Genomic DNA, 16,325 nt, shown 5'->3' with positions numbered 1-16,325 from the left:
TGCCACAATGGGACCTTTGTATGACCTCTTCAAGAAAGACAAGAAGTGGCATTGGTCGGAAGAATGCCAACTGGCTGTAGACAGGAGCAAGGATCAACTGTGTAGTGCTGGGGTGATTGTCCTCTACGACCCTAGTATACCACTTCGGGTGACGGCCGACGCATCCAGCTACGGCCTCGGAGCAGTCTTAACACAAGACGTGGGAAACGGGGACTACAGACCAGTGGAGTTTGTGTCTAGGACCCTTACTCTGGCTGAAAAGAACTACGCATAAGTGAAAGAGAGGCCTTGCCACTTATATTTGCGGTCAAGAAATTCCACTGTTATCTCTTTGGGCGTTCGTTCACCCTGGTAACTGACCACTATAGCCGCTAGCGTCGATCCTGGGACCTAAGTATTCTACAACAGCCATAGCTGCTGCGAGGATCCAGAGGTGGCGCTTGTTACTTGCAGAGTACAACATCAAGATCCTGTAATGCAAGGGCGGGGAGCTCGGGGATGCTGATGCCCTATCGAGACTTCCTGTGAAGACAACTGTGGGAGGGGAAAGTATGTTGAAATATTTTTCACCCACAGAGCAACCGCTTCCTTCAAGTTCCGATATGGGGAAAGAGACCCTCAGCGACCCCTTGCTGCAACGAGTCCTTGAACACACCAAGAGAGGTTGGCCAACAACCGTGCAAGATCCAGGGTTGCAACCCTTCTGGCAAAGGAGGGAGACGCTGTCAACGGACCAACATTGCCTACTGTGGGGGATTAGAGCCCTGATTCCACAGGCACTGCAGGCTGCCGTCCTCAACAGCCTGCATGAAGAACATCCAGGAATGGTGCGTATGAAACAACTTGCGAGAGGGCATGTGGGGTGGCCCGGAATCGACGCCATGATAGAGAACAAGGTGCAGTCATGCGAGGTCTGCCAAGCGGTCCAAAACGACGTTCTTCCAGTACCATTCCAGCCATGGAAGATGACCTCGCGGGTATTCGAACGTATTCATTTGGACTTTGCAACCGAGTCGGAAACCAACCTGTTTGTTTTGGTTGACAGTTTCTCTAAATGGATTGAGGTCCTGCCCATGTCTTCCAAAACCGCACCCCAGACAGTCGAGAAACTTATGGCTGTCTTCGCACAGTTTGGACTAACCGAAGAAGTGGTGACTGCTGGAGGCCCCCAGTTTCGAAGTGAGGAGTTCAAGAACTTCTTGAAGGATCAAGGAGTTGTGCACACCATGACGCCACCCTACCACCCGGCTTCGAATGGCGCCGCGGAGTAGGCTGTGCAAACAGTCAAGCGAGCGCTGCTCAAGCAAGTACTTGAAGACGACCTCCGAGGGAAGAGACGGAATAACCAGGAGAAGTTGTCGTGTTTCCTGTTTGCCTACCGGACGACACCCCACACAAGTACTGGAGAGCTGTTCCTGGGACGGCTTCCGCGGACCCGACTGTCTCAGCTCAAGCCAGGTGCAACGTCCCTTCAACGACGAGAGAAGAAAAACAAGAAAAAGGAGCTGGCTGACAAGCGCAGAGGTACAACGAAACTCTTTCAAGTGGGCGACAGAGTTTGGGTCAGAAATGTAAGGGGGGAGAAAGTAAACTGGACTAAAGGAGTTTTAAAGGAAGTAATCAGTCCGGTTACATACTTGGTGCGGGTGGCTAACCAGATTCGTTATGTGCATTCTGATCACTTGCGCTTTCGAAGTGAGGGCTCGTCCCGATCAGCCTCTTCGGAGAGTGAATCGAGTGACAGCGAGAGTGTTGATGAACCGGGCGAATGTGAGGTGCCTATGCCACTGAATGCTGATAGTGGCCTAGCTGCTCACGAAGTTCGACGGTCGAGTAGACTGGTGTACTAGTGTCCCTTTATGTAAGTGTGGAGGAGTGTTGTGTATGTATAAAGCAATGTAACAGGTTCCCATTCTCATCACCAGGGTGCGCCGGTCTTTGCCCTGTAAAATGTGTCTTCGCCATATTAAATTTGTTCTTTGTGTTCTGTTCCTCTGAGAGGGAGCTTCTGTTCTTTGGCGCTTCGGCGCGACACAACAAGGGGATTTCTTGTGTCTTACCGCAACCTCATGTTACACGTCTTCCCCATCGGGACGACGGTAGTATACTTTCAAGTCAGCGATGTGAACCGGGCAAGCATCCTCGTTTGTATCTCGCCGAGTAAGCCTAGAACTAAGACACGACGCTCGCATCTTTATACCCCGGGTGCCCTTGTCACCTTAGAGCAAGCGACGGGGCAAAACCACTAGCTGCGTTGCTCAACGCGTGAGTTTCCTTCAGAACACGTAACGATGGTGTAAACCTAGTCCATATTTTGCGAGAGCGAAGGGATCCAGATCCTGTGGCGGGATGGCCATATACCCTACCCGCGTTCCGCAACGAATACGTGTACCATGTGCTACTCGATGTAAGCGTCAGCATCCCGTTCCGTCCACGTGCATACGAGCTCTAGGGACTGATCGGTCCTCGGAGGGACCGGCAGCTTAGCGTGCAAGCCCACTTCAACTGTTCACGCCTCAAAGCAAGCTGCAAAGCTACAAGCCACCTAAATGTCTACGGCCCCATTCCCGGCCCCGGCACACCTCCCATGTGAGCTGAAATTTCTTGTAGAGCGCAGCTCTTATGGTACGTTTACACCTGAGAAGAAATTCGCTGCCGCGGGAGCGGATCCGCTCTCGGCGGTGGCGGCGACAAGCGGGTTGCGTTTACATCTATTTCCTATTCTCGTAACATCCCGTCAAATGTGACGAGAAGGCGCGGGAGTTCCCACCTCGACAGGCTCGACTGTCTCTCCCGGACGTTGCTGCTCCCGGAAGAACGCCTGCTCATGACGTAGGCAGCGTCGCGCAGAGCAAGAATGTCACTTCCGGTCCGCGAAACGCCTCGTTCGGCGGCAGAAATCGGTCCCGGACCTATACAGCTCGCCGCCGCGTTTTTCGCCCAGCGTTTCGCCCCAGCGGCAAAAGTTGGGCGGATTCGCTGGCGGATCCGCAAGTGTAAACGTACCATTAGGCGGCCGTTTCCGGCTTGAGCGGCGTCGGCGTAACCAAGGTCACCCAAGGTCAAGTGACCCCACAAGGTCGCCCCAAGGTCATGTGACTTCCCGTCATGTGACCCCCCAAGGGCACGTGACCCCTCCCAAGGTCACCCCAAGGTCACATGACCCATCCGTAGGTCACGTGACCCCCCAGGGTCACGGGGCCCCCGAGGTCACGTGACCCCTCCCTAGGTCACCTCAAGGTCACGTGACCCCCAAGGTGACCTCCACGTGACCCCCAAGGTCACCCCAAGGTCACGCGACCGCCCAGGTCACGTGACCCCCAAGGTCACGTGACAATCGAGGTCACGTGGCCCCCTACCCGAGGTCAGGTGACCCCACCCCCCCGGTCACGTGACGCTCCCCCGAGGTCACGCGACGCTCCCCCCCCCCCCCGAGGTCAGGTGACCCCTGGAGCATATTAAAGAATGAGAGGAGGAGGAGGAGAAGGAGGAGGAGGAGGAGGGGTCTACCCTCCTTTCAGTAACCCTTCTCTCCTCCTCCTCAAGATTGCGCTCCAATTCGGCGTTACAGGGAGTTGTAAACGGCTTTCACTTTTTTCATGTGTGCTGCAGGAGTTTCCCCCTTTCGATTAATATTTTTTATTTAACAGTACCGTTCCAATAACTGAATCTTACGTGGTACACACAGCTGGTATAATTTTGTTCCAGGACCGAAATAGTTTATGCAAAATTCTCATTTTCAGAACACCGGTGTTTCTAACCTTTACACATTTATAAAGGAGTGCCTTGCCCTTCTCTTATAGACGTCTGTACAATATTTTATTTCTCAAATTGGGGGCCTGCTCGCTTGTTATTCTGAATATATTGAAGATTAAGATTAAGCCCGTTCTAAGGTGAATTGTTTTCATTGAAACTATCAAGCCTCTGCGGCAGGGCCCATTTCACGTCCGTTTGGAAAGAATATTATGTTCGCCGCTACAGAAGATCATCGACCGTTGCCCCACAGATTGCAAGCCAGCGACTTCCAAATTTAGTTCGCAGCTACAAATCTGTTTTCTACTGTAAGCGTGTTTCTTCCAGGCAATATATAGAGACAAATATAAGACAACTTGACTTATATTGACTGTACTAGAATAGCCCACGTGCATACAACCTACCAACGAGCGACGCAATTATGAAAGCGCCTGTCTTGAGAGCGTGCCATTAACGACAAGAGTTAGAGTTGCACAACCCGACACGTACCCAGTCCAGAAGCCGTCGCCAGTTGCTCTTCAGACACAGCAGCGTTGTTGATACCAAGAATCGAAAACACGCAGGACTTCCGTCGGACGAAGTGCCACAACCTGTTCATAATCGGAGGAACTTCCGTTATAAGCTTAGAGCTTAAACTCGTAAAATCGGAGACGGTGCACAGCGTCCATCGGTATCGGAGCTTGACTTCTGGCCTGTAATACTTGCACAATGTGATGCCACAAGCACAGAGCGTAAACACGTTTTTTTTTTTTCGGTCGTGATATATGAATCCTATTTCTAACGTCTGCTGAAAAAAAGAAAAAAAAAAGCTTTTTAACGATGTTTTTAATGTTGTGGGAACTCAAGAAGTTAACAGCTGCAGGATCGCGATTTCAAATGTGGTTTGATATCTCGCGCTGTGGCGCTACATTCTAGCCACCTAAAAGCAATACGTCATTCTTCATTTAAAACAATAATGTAAATACTTTTATTGTAACATTTCACCCTCGAGTACACACTCCGTTTCAGCGTATGATGGACCGTATATGACGCTTCAAGCCATCCAAGTCAATCAAGTACCGTTCGAGTGTCGCGTGACCTTCGGGGGTGGCACTTCGACGCGCGAAGCACGTATCGATGTCGTCACATGATAAGATCACAGCACTGAGTTGGATGGGATGCCATAGAGTAATATAGTAAACGTAAAGAAAGGACACAGAAACGGATTCGCGGCCCAGATAGTGCGTTTAATGCCCTCCGCTACGTGGCGCTTTTCTGTAATTTGGTTAAAATTAGTTACAGCTCTATCTGTAAGAAGTATTTATTTTTTAAATTGTTATGCTTTAGAATTATGTAAAATACTTAAAACGACTAAATGGTTTGAATCTAATACGTCACAAAAACCTCGTGATGAATGGCGCCTGCCATGGCCTGCCGTGGGCCTTCCCGCCTGCTTGCCTGCACGCCGTCACCTCAGCATCATTCTGCATGGCCTCTGCTCGTCCGTGCGTCGTTCGTCCGTGCCGTGCGTGCCGTCCGTTTGTGCTTTCTGCTGCAGCGTGTTCGGTCGGCTTTGTATCAAACAAGGTGACGCATTACCGCCCGCGTGCTCGCATGCTCGGTGTGAGTTTGTGGAGCCGAGCGGCTTAAGCTTATCGCTCTGTTGTTACCGTCGGGCTCTCGGGCTGCAATCGTGTGTGCACCTCGATTTTCGACGAGATCGTTTTGTAAAAGAACTTGACTTCTGACCCTGCGCACGACATTGTCTCTGGATTTACAGATAACGGTGTTGAACGGTGTTGAAGATAGAGCCTTGGTTGTTGTCCTCTTTGGAATCTCCAGGAGGTGGGTTCAGTTTCATGCATACACTGTTGTGCACACTTCAACGCCGTCTTCTGTTATCCGCAGTCTCCTCATTCCTCTCATTGCGGGAGCTTACGACTGTTGGCTTCAGAGTAAAGGTTGTGCTCTGTGATCAGGGGGCTTCAAACTTGGCCAACCAACTTCGCATGGTCATACCAACCCTGGGGGGGGGGGGGGGGGGGGGCAAGGGGGGCACTTGCCCCCGAGTTCTCAGAGTGAGGTGCGGGGGGGGGGGGGGGGCAAGGCATGTGTCTTCCTCCCCTGAAACAGCCGCCGCTAGGCAGGACAAACACTGGCCGGAGGCGCCCAAGGGATACGAAGGGCACCGGCCCCCGGCCCAGGGGGGGGGGGGGGGGGGGTGAATTGCCCCACACTCAATAACAAGTTGGTACGCCAGTGAAACTTCATGTGTCTGTTGATACGCCATTTTCGAAGTTGACACCAAACATGTTTACTTTAAATGTGATTTTCCGCATCTCATCAAAACAACCAGGAACAATTTCCAAGCGCGCAAATTTTGCATCGAAAATGAGGTCGTTGAGCAGTTCCATATTGTTGAAATTCGTCGTTCTACCCATGAGATGAGGTTGCAATTGGCTTCGCAACTTACTGAGAGACACATTTTTCAAAACCCTTTAAGTAACAGGAAAGTAAAGCGTGCCGCACAGGTACTGAGTGCCTCAGTCTGTCTCGCAGTCCTACCCTGTGTTCATGCCAAGGAGCTTCCTGAGGCAGCCATGGCTACAGCTCATTTCTGCGATGGGATGGACAGACTTTTTGATTGTCTAAATAGCTCATAATTGAAGAAGATAGGGCAGAGTTTCGTTATGCCATTCTGAAATGAGGATCTGAGGTGCTCGATTTCCTTCACGAGCAGCTCGGAGGGATTTCAGCATGGAAGTTCCAAAGCAGGAGGTAGCCACAAACCCTCATAGGGTGGTATGTTACTATAAAGAGTGTCCTCATGCTCTGGAAGGAGATTTCAAGCAGCAATGACTTTAAGTTCTCACTTACACGATGCCTGCAGCAAGACCCACCTAAGAACGTCTTTGAAGCCATATGACAAATGCTGGGCTGCAATACAAACCTAAATGTGTATCAGTTCACTTCAGGACTAAAACACACACGGTTAAAGAAACTGTTCAAATTGTCCAACAATGGAAACGCAGAGTATGACAAGGCTGACCTCCTCAAAGAGTTGCCAATATTTTTGTGCCATGAAAGTTCAATTGCAGACAATATGGATTGTCTCCCAATTGATAACGTCCCGCCACTAGAGGATATTTCAGAGCTGACATCAGACATCAGGTCTAACATAATTGATGACGTTGAGGTCTATTTGATCAATCATTTCATTGAACAGACAACTCACAGTTGTGGCTGTTCTCAGCTGCTGAGGGATGAGTCTGACAACTTCACCAGGCCGCACCAGTACTTTCTTGTGTTGAAAGTGGGAAAACTCTCCGGAAACCTAGTACTACTATCACATGTTGCCTTTAATTTCATTCAGCAACTAGAAAATCTCTTTACTGCCGTAATAGAGAGTGTGGCGCATGTTCGCGTAGTGTGTTGTCTGCCTTGTATCACACAATTTCAGGAATGGGTAGTTTAACTTTGTTTAGAGTGCCACAAATGGTTTTAAAAATGTTTTGCAGAATACGCTTGTGTTGGCATGTTCGATTTCTTAATCGGAACTAGGACAAAATGTGGTTGCACTTTCCAGTGGCTGGCAAGCAACTAGAAAGGTTTAAGTGCTAATAGTGTATCAACGGAGGCTGTTGTTAAATCAAAAAAGAACGTGCTTAGAAACTGAGCGGTGCCCCTCGCACTCCAATTATTTATTTCCCTTATTTCCAATAAATGTGTATCACGGACCCCTCGCAAAAGTATTTATCCAGTTTCTGCAGAATTTCTACAACAAATAATGTATAGAGGCAATAGATTCGAAAAAAAATGCATCCACTTTTGTATCTACTGTCTATAGTTTTTAGCAGCTTTTTTTAGGCCATACTTCCTTTCTGATCAAATGTATTTCGGGGAATGTTTAGGGACGTTGAATCTTGTCAGATTTTGAATAGAGTTCTCATTGTTTCGTAATGGCTCTCCCACAGTTTGTTTCAGGCTATGCCAATTCCTGTGTTTTATAATAGCCGGGAATCGGGAATTTGTACTCTCCGCTCTATGTTTTGCTCTCTTATTATACTCCTATAACTTGTGATAATAGCGATGTCTTATTTATTTCTGCACTTACTTGCTGTGCCTGAGTCGTTGTGAAAGCGAAGGGATCACTCAGCATGTTCCCCGTGGAAAGTTTTTGTTAACTTGGTTCCGCTAAAATTCTATTACGAAATGTACGATATGCCTTTCATAGTCAGTTACTTGTTTGTGAACATATTTTCTTATAAGACATCCAGTGCGCCTGAAGTAAATCCTGTATATACGAATATGGTCCAATAAAATGTTTTCGAATCACTTTCTGTTGTTGACCCCAAAATGCTCCGCCAGTCAGGACTCAATGTGGAGATTGTGTAACCTCAATGTTTAGTAGTAGAAAAAGCAAACAAACAAGATATACACCTCTGTTTTGTTAAGTAAAAATTTTGTTTGACACATTATGCACGTATTCTATCGTAAAAATTAAATAAAAACTGCGTCAACATTAGAAGAAAAAAAAGAAGCGGCTGCTGTAGCCGAGTAGCTCCCGAGAGCCTAGCGAGGAGGGAGGCGAGGAGGAAAGAGAGAGAAAGAAAAGAGAAGGAGAAGGGTACCGGAGAACCGGAGCAGAAATGCCCAAACCGAAACCGAAACTAACTTGACCGGAATCGGAAGCTTAATGCCGCCTGCTAGGAGCGTTAGCTGTCACTGGTCTATCTGGGCCGCTGGGGCCTATGGTAGTGTCCGCTCTTTACCTTGTGTATATTACTCAATGGGGATGCCTTGCACCCTAGGTTGCGATCAGTCGTATGACGGTGCATGCGGGGCGTTTTCATCTCAATTCATGCGAGGTGTCTGGGGTCACATTTTTAATTGTGAGGAAAACAAATGTTTCGGGATCATCGTTGAAATGAAAAAGAGCGCAAGCGGCAAGCTTGGTGAATTCCTTTTTTTTTGCGTTTTTAAGTGTGTCATTACTGAAGTGGCCGGTACAACAACTGACGTTTCTCCCAACGGTTCGGTAAATTGAATGTTTGACAGCTCGTTGTTTTCTCATTTAACCAAACAGATCACGAATACTTTTTGACGCGATAGTGTTTAGGAGGTTGTGTCGCAAAAAAATCCGATGTTGGCGTCGGCGTCTGCGAGAAAAAAAATCCTATAATGCATTGCGCGCAGACACGTTTGACATCAAAGGTTGCTGTGACGCCATGAGCCTATTGACTGGCTAAATATTCCCGACAAATTTAGCGGAAAGTTCTGTCGCCAAATTCGGTGGGAAAATTGCAATGAAAACACGTGACATTCTGTGACGTCACGTAAGACGTGACGCTACCAAGTTGACCACGCACACACGCTTGTACGGCTTGGGAACGAGCGCGGGTTTAGTAAAAGGCTTTGCGAACGGGGCCCGGAAACGCCATCGCCATTCCACTATAACAGGCGAATCATTAGTGTCCTCCAAGTTTTCGTGGCACTCTGGAAGTTGATTTTATTAGGTTTAATAAATTTAGTGGTCTATATTTGGAGTTTGTCCCCTTTGTCGTTCTTCATCTCGGATTAAAATCATGCGTAACGTTAACCAAATCGCCTGTTGATTCCCCTGTTCTTTTAAAAAATGAATGTTTTGGAAAAAAGTTTCGTTTGTTACTATACTGTTGAATTTGTCATATTTGTGATTTTGGCGACGCTTGTTATTCCTCACGTGTTATGAGGCCGCTACCCGAAGCAGTATGGATGATAGAACCGTAAAACAAAAATATTATAAAGGCGATAGGCGTAAAAATATAATTATTCGTCACTAAAAATAAGTCGTGCAAGCCATAACAACGACTACAAAAACGCGTAAAATCGACAAAAAATATAATATAAAAATAAAACCACTAATAAAATGATTATCAAATACGAAAATGTTCAAAGCACGGTTGCGCAACCGTTGATGACAGACTCGACTAACAAGACATTTTTTTATTTTTTTTTTTTTTTATTTAGGGGCGGGGGGTCCATGGTCCGAGTGCTTTACCACCAGCGAGTGCAAATTGCTCCTCCAAATCCACATTTAGGGAGGGCGTCGAGGTATCGAATCTACCGATTGGTGAATGTTGATGCAGACGAACAAGGCGCTTCATCATTCATGTTTAATTTTCAAGATGTCATGACTGTTCGAAATTTCCATTCTTTCAAAATACCCGGATGCAATATAAACATTAATGCTGGACTCTATTCCTAAACTAAAAATATATATTAAGTATTCCTCGCAATGTCTCCTAAAAGTGGGAAATGCTTATACTTTTAGTGTATTATTTTTCACCATGGGAGCACACATCGAGGTGCAATTACGTTGACTTCGGTTCACTCCGCCTTTATATTTCGTATGAGCAATTCATGACTCGGAGCTTAGGTTAAAATGCCCGGAGTTACTAGAATCGCAATGTCCATCGTCTTTTCTCTTACCTTGTTCACGCCAGTATAATGCTGGAAATCGTTTGCACCCTGCAAAACCTCTTTTCCGTCCATGTTTCTGCCTAACGCTAATTACATTTTGTTTTATGACCACTTTTACAAGAATCAAGGAGATTAATCTTTAAAGTAGTTTTTTTAACCGTGTATTTCCCACGACACGATATGTAGTTTAAGTATTAGTGTAGTACAAACAGACACACGAAAACAAAATCACACACCGTCACATGGGTGTATGCCGCCTCCAGCCACAGAGCCCGCGAATTATTTTGACCGCAAGCATAAAGATTACACGGAGATAAAACTAATTGTTTCAATACTTGCTCTCATGCCAGAATCTCACTAGAGCGACAAAAATATACAAACGACAGCGACGAGCCTCAAATACATGCAGCATGCTCCCTCCGTGCCTTTGGAAGGCGTTTAGTCGTTCGGTGCTCATGAAGTAGCACGAGTGATTCGAAGCCTGCCAAAAATACCCGTGCGTGCATGATGCTTCGGTTCCAGCAGAGCCTACTTTATTCTACGAAGCCTGCCAATTCACAAAAGACTCCGGTTTGAGGCTTGTCGCTTTTGTTTATTTTTGTTTGTCGCTCTAGTGGGACTCGGGTATTACCATAAAAAGGACACGGTAGGATAAAATAAAAAATAAAATGTACTTTTCCCCTTTTTTTTTTTTGCACTTATAATCTTCATTTCTTTCTGAAAAAAAAAATTCAGTTTTTTACTTGTATTGCCGTGACATCTCAAAGCTTAAAGTTGGTGATTCCCAAAAAAGGGCTGATTACGATGTCTCCCATCATTTCTACTTTTATTTACATCTGCTGTCTTCGTTCATTGCCACACCAAAGCCATATGGTGATTCGATTGACATAATTAGGGAAGAGTGCATTGGACATCTGCTAATTTAATTGGTGCAAAATTCCGCAGATAAAAAAGGACAGCAAGGGGGAAAAGCTGTAAGACGGAGAAAAGCCTCTCAGGCGGACGGCGACTGACGGATGCGATGATAGACAAGCTTCATATGTCCTATGGCTTGGTTATCAGGAGGAATCTTGGAAGCCTGGAGAATATTCGGAAGGCTGTCTGGGCAACTTACTTTCACGTCTCATCCACATACAGCAATCCAAGTAATGGACTTCGTACAAAGCATGCTGCCACCTGGCGCACCTTCAAAAGAAATGAGGTGAATGATGGAGCCTTCGCCTACAAGGAATCTCTCCCAGCGAATGTTTTTGAGGCCGTAAAACAAATTTATCAGCAGATTTCGAAGCCCAAACCGCTCAAAGATGCTTTAATCGGCGAATCCAAAACCCAAACGAATCATTCAGCAATGTTGTCTGGGAGCGTGCACCAGAAAATACGTTTCTGGGATTAAAGACACTTAGGATTCCCACCTCAGATGCCGTCCTTACATTTAATGATGAGGCCACCGCCCGAGTGAATGTGCACCAGTCATTTGGCTTCTCTCCAAAGCGCTACAGTGTGCAATGACTAAGTGAAGTCGGCCGCCGTCGAATTTACTTTGCGGACAGAGCCTCACGGCAGAGGACAAGACAGGCTCGGAAAGCAAAACGGCAATCGGAAACAAAAGTGACGGGTGATGACTACCTGCCATGTGGCTATTGATAGAGTGACTCTATGATCCTCGGTTTCGGAATAAATTTGTAGTAGAAGCATTTTCTAACTTTGAAGCCGACTATCTAAAAACACAATTGTTTGTTAGATTTGCACAGTTGTCTAAAAAAACTACAATTACTATAAACATTATTCCTGCCCCCCCCCCCCCCAGTGTTAAGTTTATACAATGAAAAGTATCGTGTGCTTGAAGTGAAAATAATGATACGTGGATTTTCATTATACATTTAATATAATGCATAAAACAGCTAATATATTATAGCTTAATGAAATCACTAAAATATATAGCTTTAATAAGTACACATCCGCCGTTCATTATGTTACCTTCCTGACAAAGCAAAAAGGCACCACCATTTATGGTTATCAGGCTATGATAAATGTTTACATAATTACACTTTGAGAAGCCTAGGCGTTTTCAAATTGTATGAAAGTTGTACAAAGCTAATTCTTACCTCGCGTAAAGTCTCTAGCGCACTGAAAATAACATTTTTGTCATAAATTGCTGCGTCTACTAAACATCATTAGGGTAGATTGTTGGGCTAGTCGATTTTGGAACTTGGAAAGCATTTTAGCGCTCAAAAACAAGGACAAAAAGACGAGAATCAGACACCACAGAGCACTGTGGTGTCTGATTCAGGTCTTTTTATCCTTGTTTTTGAGCGCTAAAATGTTTTCCAAGTTCCAATAAACACATATGAATCATACAAGATATAAGAACATATAAGGACGATATAAAATTATATAACGACTATGTAAGATATATAACAACATATAAAAAAGTTGTGAGAAGTTTCTTATAAGTTCCTTATGCGGTTCTTATATGTTCTTTTATATAATATATAGCTCTTATATAGTTCTTATATGGTTCTTGTACGGTTCTTACATGTTATTATATATTTTTTATGATTCATATGTGTTTGTTGCATACAGACATTTCTGATACAAATGAGATTTTCAATAGGGTAATGATTAATCCATAGCAAGTGAACCTGCCAAGCGTTCCTTGAAATCAGGTTGCGATGTTTCGAGCTGAATCAGGACAAAATTGTTTCTCACAAAACTCCCAGTGACAATTATCGCGGTCAATTTGATTCCGGAGAAAATAGTCTCGGAAAAAAATGTCAGAATTGAATTTTACGTCGTTTCCTTGTGAACTAAATATTTATTTTGAAAATCAAGTTAACGAGGGAGAATTTTTTAAATAACGGGTTAATGAAAAGTAACCATTTTAAGGTTTATCGGTCAATGTAATATAATGTTTGCCAGTTGATGAACCAAGCAAAATAGTGAAACATTGGCTGTATGTTTGGTCATTGTGCCAAACGCGTTTAAATGTGGACTTTATAGGGTGGGTGGTACAGTTAGTCGGGACGATGCCTAAAGCAGGGTGACGCTTACACCTTCAGTGCTTGGGGTGGGTGCTGTTTTTATTTCAGGCGGTGCGGAGGACAGGGTTGTGTATGGAAACAGATCACGTCACACGATTTCATCTTTTCAAAGTTACTTGATTATCTCAGTTGAGGACTATTGGGGGAAAGGGGTTTCCGCGCTTAATCCCGCCAGTCCGCCTTCCGTCGTTTCAATAGCAATTTAGATTTTCTTTGCAAAACTGTCTTTTATAGACTACGGTGAAACGTCACGTGCATAATGTGCTTTGAAATATATACGTATCCCCTATACTACGCGAAGTTACCATAAGAGCAGTCACTCCAAAACGGTGGGTCATCTGACGACGGGAGGCGAGCCGTAAAAGGAGGGGGGCGGGGGGGGGGGAGGAGGAGAGGGGGGGGGGCACTGCTCGTACAAGTAGTGCGTATGGAGGACAGTTCCTGTACTGATCTAATTTAGTAGCATTGTCTCTTTGCGACGCTGCGCCCGCTTCCCTTCAGCGCCATACGGATACAAAGCATTTGCGCTGAATTTTCTGGGTTACCGAGAACGAGAGAACGCGCTTTCCTGCCCTTTCAACACCTCCTCGTTCCGGACGCACCAAATGTTTCTGCTTCTCTCTTTCTCGCTCTTTCCTCCCCTCTACGCTCCCCGCGCTTTCTCGTACCACCTGAATTTGCTCCTCCCGTTTCTGCATGCTGGGCCCTTAGCTCAGTCAGCAGCGCACTCGGCTTCCATGTCGGTGACCGGGTTTCGAGCCCTGGCGCCGGTTGCCCTTTGTTTTAAGATTGTTAGGCGGTTACGGACTGACCGACCTACACTTTTCAAGCTTACGCGGCTCCTGGTGTTTCTTGACTATCTAAAGCTCCCGCTCTAATCAGTGCACATCTGTCCGCACTTGTAGCGCTATTAGTGTGAAAATATAAAATATTCTGTAGCGTGATTTCACTACACATTATCAGAAACTTGTAGTGCGTGTCTAATTAAGGTGAAAACCCACTTTTGGATTCTTTGATTCTGAACCAACCAATGGCAATGGATTGCCTTCCAGACCTGTGAACGAACGCAATAAATCGTGTATGTTCACGCTTTGAAACAGTGTGGTATTCCTCTTTCTCCTGAAATCGAGACATCCCTGACCGTTCACTTGTTCCTCGATGCGCGAACTTTTTGTGGAACGCGGCCACGCTGCGCTAGTTCACGTGTAAAGGGATCAGTTGTCTACGCTATGAGCTCGTGTTTCCAGCAAATGTGGTCAAAACAAAACGCGAAAATTGTCCTGAGCTAATAGCGAGGCGCATGCATAAAATAAAACCGACGCGTCGGAAAATTGAGATCGGTGGTGTGCATTTATCATCCCGGGGATCTCGAGCTCTATTGCAGTTATTTCAACGTGGTGAGATAAGTATGACGTTTATGATGTTTTGACGTGCACGTGGTTCGCGCTTTACAGTTTTCCACAAAAGCGTGACGATGTAATACACGTGTGTTTCCAGAATTTTAGCTTGAAGAATTGAATACCTCTATAAGTAAAAAAAAAAGGACAATTTTGTTTCGGTCAGGTGTATCATTTTAGGTAACTGCAATTTTCAATTTTGACCGCGAGTCTTGAAAACACAAGAAATGAGCTTCAGCCGTTGTAAGTTATCAGTTTGACAAACACAAAGTATGACTCTAACAAAATTCCTATGCTTAGAGCATGACAAGAGCAATGCCAATGTTAGAGGGTTACTCACATCATCAAATGACCAAACTTCATTTTAGCACTGAGTGCAGGGACAGCTAAAATGACTGCAACCTATCAATTATTTATATTTTATGAATAACTTTCACAAAGTTTAAGCAATGTAGCAATATTAGTTTGGTGATTTGTGCGGACCAATTACTTGTGTGCAAAATATATGAAAAAATATTCAGGGGGTGGAGTGTGACGTTTGGTCAAATATTGTGTACCTACGCATATCACGCGTGCTGATGAAGACTGGTAAATAGCTACAATTTACACCCTTGAGCGCATCGAAAGCTGAAGCTTGCACCTGCGTTGCTCATGCCTTAATGTTTGCATTTTCATAGTATTTTATTACACTCAGATGTAGTGTGAGCTGTTTTCCTGGTTGCTTGAAATAGAACAATTGAAATCATTCAAACTCTGGTTGCTGAAAAAAATCCACGTTCTGACGGTTGGCAATATACTCGGTGAAGGGCTTACGATAAAACGCGCGCAGACAGCGAACGTTCGCCACGTTGCTATAAAGCGTCGCAATCGCTCTTGCAAGACAGCTACGTTCACCCACGCGAGCGGCCACATGTGAACATTCTGTGTTTTTATTGTGGCACACGGGGCCAGTAGCGTAGGATTGTCTCTATTTGAGCTCAATCGCGCTGTAAACTATAAACAAAATCAATATCGATAAACAAGCGTATGAGGACGCTAAGAGTGGTTGGAATTTCGCACGTGCAGATGGCAAGCCAAGTTTCACCGTAATGCAAGACAAGCGGAAACTAAACATGCGAGCATGCTGCCTCCAAACACTCGTTTGTAGCACAAATGCTAGTGTTCGGCAGTTGTCCATATAATGTCGTCAAAACACGTGTCGTGGACAACATTTCATGGACGCACGCTTCATTTAAATATTTCATGCACATATGTTTCGGCCACACTAGGATGTTTCGTGGAGAAATGTTTCGTGAGCACATGCAACAGCAACTTTTTTTGAGCAACGTATTATTTTTCGCTAAGTGTATTTTATTGAAAAACCGGCCTCATTTAGTTTGCCGTAAGGATACGGGAAGAAAAACGAATTCACTCAGGCGGATCATATATGCAAAATCAAATTCGCTAGTACTAATTACTTGTCTTCCAAACACTCAATACTACTAGCGAAAAGCTTTCACACCACTCGCGGAAACCCATTCATCTCAGGTCCGAGTTTGCAGCAGTCTTTATCGAAACCGCCAAGGGTTCGGCAACAAACACCCATCCGGATACCGGCGACGGAGATAATGTGTGCGGACAAACGCTTTCGACGAAACACAGAAAGTTGTGCTCATGAAACACTCGCGGGAACCTTTCAATAAAACGAACATAT

This window comes from Ixodes scapularis, unplaced genomic scaffold (assembly GCF_016920785.2).
Source record: "Ixodes scapularis isolate PalLabHiFi unplaced genomic scaffold, ASM1692078v2 PGA_scaffold1__304_contigs__length_218370807, whole genome shotgun sequence".
NCBI classification, from domain to species: Eukaryota; Metazoa; Arthropoda; class Arachnida; order Ixodida; family Ixodidae; genus Ixodes; species Ixodes scapularis.
Note: the sequence above shows the minus strand (reverse complement) of the source record.